We start from the raw sequence: 7,070 nt of genomic DNA on the forward strand, positions 1-7,070 counted from the left end.
GGCTTTCAGGCCAAATGAGTATGGCCACCATGGGACGGTGACGTGCCAGCTGGTCCGTGCTGGCTCCTGAGGGCTGGATGTGATGCCTGTACCCCATGATGGCTTTTTCTGGGGCACAGGCAGGGCTGCCTGGTACATGGAGATGGTGTTGGAGGTAGATGGTGCCCCAAACCCATCAGCTCATCCATTTCCTTTCTCTCCTATTGTGCCATTTGGTGCTGGCAGGGAGAGCGGGGTGCACCTCCCAGGCGAGTGGGTCTGGGACCAGCTGGTGGTGGCCCCAGGTCTCCTAACATAGAGAGACATCAAGGTGAGGATGGCTGAACCCACATGAGTGCAGCTGCTGGTGCTAGGCCAGCAGGCCTACAACCGTGCAGGTTCAGCAAAGCAGAGTCTGGGCTTGTTTGTTTGGGCGCAGAACCTGAGATTCCAAAATGTATCTTGGGTGGTAGAGGGATACAGTTGTTACTCAGGTTCCTGTGCTGCAAGAGAGGGGGCAGTCAGAGTGGGCTGCTGTAGTAAGCATCAGGCTTTGTATTCTGGTTTTGACTTTGTTAATGTTATGGGGTTTGTTCACAAAATGGAACTGAAAAATCCTTTTACAATGGTAATCTCTCTTCCAAGACGTAGACCTTCGACCATGTTTAAAAGAATTTCCCTTTTGTCCTTTTTTTCCCCTTTTTTTACTGTTGTGATGAACTTTCATCAAAACAATTGCAGATTGGGTTTCAATTCTGTAAAAACCACTTTAGTGGTTTTTACAGAAGTGGAAGTGGAAGGCTGGGATTTGGGTCCTCTCTTTGCACCCTCTCTCCTACCGACTGTTACAGGTGCCCAGACTGAAGCCAGAGCCAGAGTGGAACATCCCTGCTCCATCCCAGCACCGTTATGCTCACAGTGGTGATGCCAGGACTCCTCTGGCAGCGGCCTGAGGAACAAACCCAGCTCAGCTCTTCCCCTGGCTGCCTTGGGGGCACCAGGCTCTCCAGTTCCTCCCACCCCAGAAACAGAAGAAACACAATGACTTACAGACCCACCTCAGGAGGACCAGGAAGCTGAAGCCAAGAGACCACAGGTACCCTCAGGCTGCAGTGTCCTGCTGCCCTGGGGCAAGGCTTGTGGTGCTTAGTATTTCACATTTCTTCCTCACTGAGGTTTGTGATGCTCCTCAAGGGATCTCTGTGCTGCAATATAACATCCCTGTATAGGGAAATTGTCTTAAGTAATGGTTTCTGCAGATTTTTTTAAGGTATATTTATCCTATCTTTTATTGGAATAGAATTATAGCAAAATTAGAAACTAAAATAACTTTAATTACGAACTTCATGATTCGGTATGTTGTAAATCTTTCAGCATAATATTGTGCCATAAAAATGCTATTTTGTGATAATTATTATTATTATAATTAATGTTCCTTAATTGCTGATGTCGCAGGCGTGTGTTATCTCCCAGGTTTTCCTGCAGTATCTCTGGAGGAGCTCTTCCACCGCGGGGGAGATGCAGAGGAGATGCAGAGGATTCAGGCTGGTGCCTGGGTGGGTGCTGCTGTGTGCACATGGGCGGGTGTCCGTGTGCCCAAGCGATGCTGCTGGCTCATCCCACCCTGTGGATTGCTCTCGGTGCTTCCCAGACGAGGAGGAGGAGGCTACAAGCTGTGGATAATGCCTCTGCCCCGGGCTTTGCTGTGGTCATACGCACACTCTGGCCGCCCACAAGCTCCCTCCCGCAGGGAGATGGGCTGGGTGTGGTTTGATGGCTCTGCCTTTGGTCTGATGAGAGCACCCCTGTCTGGTGAGAGTGCCCGTCTGTCCTTGCAGGGGTGGGTGCAGATACTTGTGAGCAGGAGATGCAGGGTGCAAGCAAGGGGAATATGTGATGGGGAACTCAGACCGGCCAGAGGGAGGTGGGGACAAGGCAGTAGGATGGAAAAATGGTGGGATGGATGCAGTGGCCAGACCAGGGCTTAGCAGTTCTTGTTAGCATCCTTTATCAGCTTGGAGGATGCTGCTGGGGTCTGGGAAGCAGCAGCAGAGAGTGGGTCTCCGGGCCCAGGTGCGAGGGAGGAGCAGGAGCACAGGGATGGAAAACGCCTGGTGCCAAGCATGTGAATTTTTCATGTGGCCCAGAGGCCTCACTTGTAACAGCATGGGGCTGTCCAGGACCAGCTGAGAGAGGGAAGGCATGAAAATAGCCACTGCACCACCTGCTTCACAGTGGTGAGTGTATATGGGATGAAGCTGAAACCAGGATACATTTTTAATGACTCAGGCAGGGCTGGGTTTCTTTAAATAAGACTAGACAATGAATATGTGCTCCCGAAGCTGTGTAGTGCACCACGAATGCATTATTTACAGCAGCTTCTTCCTTGTCCGTTTTAATTTTACATGGGTACTGGAGAAAGGGAAGGGATTCCTTGGTGTCTCATGGCCACCCACTTGTTCCATGTGACAAGAGGTGAATTTTTGAGCCACCAAAGGATTTGGTGTTGATCTTTCCACTGACTTGAGTCATGGGGCAAACAGCCATCCCAGGAGTGGAGCCTGGCACCTATAGCCTGAAGTTTCATCTGACTGGTGCATCATCAGGTCTTGATTGTGCCATTTTCTGCTTTCTCCCCATGGATGAAGTGCAGGGGGGATGCTCTTAGGCCACTGCAGCCTCCCCTTGTCCCTACCCATGCTCAGCACTGAATCGCTGCTCCTGGCACTGGTGGGGGCCAGAAAGCCTTTGGGAAGTGGACAGTGACACATGATCCTAAGAGTGAGGCAGGAGGAATCTGCTCTGTGAAAATGGTCCTCAGCTGACCCTGGCAAGGGAGGAAATGGAGCAGGTAGGAATAAACAACATTACAGTGGCAGAGCAGGGGTGGAGGAGTGCTCCAAAGAACACAAAGTTACCCTGTGTCTCTTCTGGCTGTTCCCATGTCTCCCAGTGGGATGGGTGTCCCTGCACTGTGTGGCAGTGATGCCACGTCCGTCGTGGTGCATCTTGGAGACTTTGTGGACCTGAGAAACCAGGCAGTGACTTTTTTCCTACCTTCAACATTGCCCTGGCTCCAAGTCTGTGCTAGGGGCACCCTGTGCAGGGACGTCGGGCTGCCAGGGGAAGCACAAAGTGGTTCCAGCACTCCTGAGTGGCTGCAAAGGTGCGATCAAAGTCTAGGAGCTGACGGACACGAGGCTGCTTTCCCCAGCACTGCCGGGCCTGAGAGGGTTGAGATGGCAGCTTGACGGCTTGGAAAATAGGCTGAGATGAAGGAATATCAATACGGAGAGCGAGCTGTTCCTGCCGAACAGCCCCGGGGCAGCTAACGTGAAATGCTGGTTGTCTCGGAGGAGTTGACAGGTGTCTGCATCAGGCATCCTGCTAATTAAGCACCGTCATGAGTCACAGGGCTAAGGGATGAAGGAGCTGGGAAGGAGCTCAGCCGGAGCAGGTATGGCCAGAGGGGATCTCTGCAGGACCTCCCTGCCCTCCGGGAATGGACTGGTGCATGCATGATTTGCCGGCTGGTGGATACACAGTCATGGGGCGGGTGGGTCATTTGGGAGCTGGGGATCAGCTTTGAGAAGAGCAGAGCGAGCCGTGCCACCGGGTGTTCGTCCTCCCCCATTGTGGCTGTGTGTCCTTCCCTGGCTCCCATGTGCTGGCACTGATGTCCAGACCAATCTCCTGTCACTGCCCTGGCAGGGTCCCCCAGAGCATCTCCCACACCCACAGCTCCCAGCACCCATCCCATCAAACCTCCTCCCAAATCAAGGTGTGCATCACTGCCAGTGTGACAGGCTGAGGAAATGAGGGCATCCCCAGACTTGTCTCTCTCCTGATCCCCTTCAAGAAGATCCTCTTCTTACTGAAATGAGCAGTGGTGCTGTCAGCCCAGCGAGGCCTCTGCCAGAAAATTCCCAGGAATATGAGCATGGTGGGGTGGAGGAAGGGGCTGCTTGCCCCTTTGTGGACACTGGTGATCCAGAGTGGGCCGGTAGCAGCAGGCAGAGGGTAAAAGCTGTCCTGGTAGACAGCAAAGTGCCTTTCTTTCTGGACAGAACTGGGAGTGAAGGAAGGCTGCCACCTGGATGACAGCCCCTGTGCCACCCTGTGTCCCTTCCCCGTGTGCCTCTCCAGCACATTTTGCTGCTGCCCTTCGTGCCTCTGCAGCTGCGATCCCCTGAAAAATGGCTCTATTCATTACCCATTTTAATTCCACCCTGGATCCCCAGAGCTCTGCAGACACAGTTTGTTATCCTGGCTGTCAAGAAGCTTAAAGAGCTGCTGATGCCTCCTGGAAAACTTTGACAAACCCTCTGGTCAGACCCAGTGCTGCTCCCCAGCCCGGCTGCTCAGCCTTTCTGCTCCTGAGGCTGGATTAGCAAAGATGTCTATGAGGATGGGAGGAGGGAAAAAACCCCATTGCTGCCATCTGGGCAGAGAGGATCCCTCCTGCTGCCCATGCCCGTCAGGGGGATATCCTGGGACTGTCTGGGCAGAGCAGAGCTGCAGAGTTTGGCTGTGAGGGTCCCCAAAGCCTGTATTTGGATTCCAGGCTGTTTTCTGGGCCAGTCAAATTTCACAGCCTAAAAACCTTTGGGCTGAGGCTACTGGGTTTCTCTCATCCCTGTGTGTTCAGTGCAGGGGGTTTAAAGTGGGGTTCCAGGTTCTGGGGGGTTAATCTTCTGAAAATTTTTCCACCTGTGGGTGATAACCAAGGGAGGTGACGGGGCTTGACTCCTGCACTGTGCAGAACTCTACCTTTTAGCAGAGTTTTTTAGCAACCAAAAGTTGCAAAGAGTTGAAAAACCGTGAATTTTTCTGATTGTTTTTGGTCCCTCACCGCTCAGACTGGGAGAGCAGAGCAGAAGAGCCTCCCCACCTCTTCGGGCTCTCTGCAGTGACCTAATCCTTTCCCAGTTAGCTTCTGATTTTGACAAAGTAGTTATCAGGCTGCTTTTAGAGGACAGGATGCCCCTCAGTCTCTCTGGTAACACAGGCAAGGTGCCCCAGCACCCCAGGAACAGTTTGTCTCCCAGTGTAATTTTGGTCGGAGTTGGGTAAGAAGCGCCGAGTCAGCGCTTAGCGCCATGAGAAGGAGCCGGGCGAACCTCTCTCCCCTCAGTGCTGGGATTTGGCTCCAGCTGCCTCCGGAGCCATCCTCTGCCTCCAGCCCTTCCTCCCAGCACCCTGCGGAGCTCGGGAGTGCTTTTGAGGTGCCACTCAAGCCGCTGTCCTCGGGGCACGGGCAGGCTGTCAGCCCGCGGGGGCTGGAGGGGAGGGCGTGAGGATGCGCAGGGAGGCTGGGGATGAACGGAGCTGTCGAAGCCCCATGGGAGGCAGGATAAAAGGCCAAGCTTCCTGAGATAACGAGGGTCTCTCTGCGGGGGTGAGGTGCCCAGACGTGGGGGAAAGCCATGTGAGTGACAAGCGTGTCCCAGTGCCCGCTGGGCGTGGTGTGGAATGAGCCATCGGAGCAGCCACGGGAGCTCTGCGGGTCGCTGGGAGCCTGAGGCTGTTTCCCACCCAATACAAACCCAGGATCTCCCCTGCCAGCTCCCTCCCGACTCTGTGCTGGGCCCTGGCATGGGGGGGTTCTTGGATTTTCTTTCTGTCTTCTCTCAGGGCTGGACCCTCCTTGGTGAATCTGGAGGGGGCTGGCAGTGCACTCTCAGCCAGGTGCCCGTTCTTTTCTCAGCTCCACCACCTTGGTTCCCCTTGTCACTGGATGTATGTGGACAAATCCATCTTCCAGCAAAAATAAATCGCTCCAGTTTCCTATCCCAGAGGCACACGGGAATGGTAGCACCGGCCCAGGGGTCGCTGCTGCTGCGTCACTCAGTCCTGCTCTGGGGAGGGAGAATTCATCCCTCTCTTTTTGCCTCTGCGGCAGGAGACGGCAGCCATGGGACCAAGGTGCCCGGGCACCAGCCCTGGGAGAGAGTGGATTTAAAAGCAGCGGTGGGAGATTGCCTGAATATCTCTCCCTTCTTTTTTATTCGTTTAAGAGGTTTCGCTGTCTCGGTAACTCCCGTGAGAGACAGGAGCAGCAGCCTCTTTGGATGTGAATACCTGACAAGTTTTTAATGTGAAAGGAATTCACTAAATTTAGTCTCTTGGAGGAAGGGAAATAAAGAAAAGGAGAAGTGTTTCTTTCAGTCTGGGGGAAGCGATCCAAATCCCAGCCACTTCCCTGCCGGCAGAGCTTGATGTCTTCTCTGTCCTGAAAGCTTTTAAGTCTGGCCCCATGTGTGTCCCTGCACAAACAAGAGGTGGGAGAATGGCAGGCCCTGATGCTGTGCCCTGGGGGAACAGGCCTGTTGTCAGCTCCTGGAAATGGAGGTTGGTGAGGTCTGGATGGGGAGATAAATGAGAAGAAAACCTTGCTGTCCAAGTTGCAGGGACATCATCTCTGCTCTCAGGTGGCCTCTGAGTGAGGTGCGAGCACTGAGATGCTGAGGGTGCTGAGGGGAGTGAAGCTCTGCTGTTGAACCTAACCAAATCACCCTTTTCCTCCTCCATTTTCCTCCCTACTCACACTGGAGCCTCTGAAGGTCCATTTTTTTCTCTGTTTTGGTACTTGAGACTCGCCTGTGCCTCATGCTCTCCTTCCATGTCCCGTCCCAAAGTGTCCTGTGCTGCTCTCCACAGCCTTGGGATTCAGTTCCTCCTGTCAGACAGGGCAAGGAGCTCCTGTGTGTTTGTAGACACACACACCTGCTGGGATCTTGCACAGGAGGCCTACATGTGTGCCTGCACAAGGTGACCGCACACCTCCCTTCACAGATAGGGCAACTCCCAGACTCCCACGGTGTGTCCCTGTCTAAAGGACAAAATGTTGAGAGCTGGTGGGGCTAAAGGTCTGGCTGGCTGCACCCAGGCGAACCTGGCTGAGCAAACCACCTGGCACCGATTGCCCCCGTGTGGCAGCACACGGTGGGGTCCCGGTGGACCAGAACCACTTAGAGCTCCTTCTCCTAATGGGGAGGTCTGGATAGATCCACTCCTTGTCGTTTTCATCCCAAAGGTCTCTTCTGCAATCTGTGGATGTCCCGATGACAGGCACTGTATTTATTCCTGCT

Source organism: Corvus brachyrhynchos, unplaced genomic scaffold (assembly GCF_000691975.1).
Source record: "Corvus brachyrhynchos isolate BGI_N302 unplaced genomic scaffold, ASM69197v1 scaffold4, whole genome shotgun sequence".
Classification (NCBI taxonomy): Eukaryota; Metazoa; Chordata; class Aves; order Passeriformes; family Corvidae; genus Corvus; species Corvus brachyrhynchos.